A 351-nucleotide genomic window follows, 5' to 3' on the forward strand; every position below is an offset into this window, starting at 1 on the left:
CTACAACTCCCGCCATGCCCCGCCAACGGCGCCGGGCGGGCCGCGCGCGCGGTGCGCGCTGGGACTTGTAGTCCGCGGCCGCCCTTCCCGCCGCCTCCTCCAACGGCGGCCCGGGCTGGGCGCGCAGCCGCTCGGCGCCACGTCCGCGGGCGGCGTCACGGGGCTGCGGGCGCCGCCAATCGCGGGCGGCGGCGGCGGCGCGCGGGGGGCTGCGGCGGCCCCAGCAGGCCCAGGCCCAGGCCCAGGCCCAGCCCCGGCGAGCGGAGCCGGGAGGCGCCGCCCTCCCCCTCCCCTCCCCTCCTCCCCCTTCCCCTCCTCCTCCTCCTCCTCCTCCTCCTCCTGCTGCCGCCG

This window comes from Aythya fuligula, chromosome 1, assembly GCF_009819795.1.
Source record: "Aythya fuligula isolate bAytFul2 chromosome 1, bAytFul2.pri, whole genome shotgun sequence".
Taxonomy (NCBI): Eukaryota; Metazoa; Chordata; class Aves; order Anseriformes; family Anatidae; genus Aythya; species Aythya fuligula.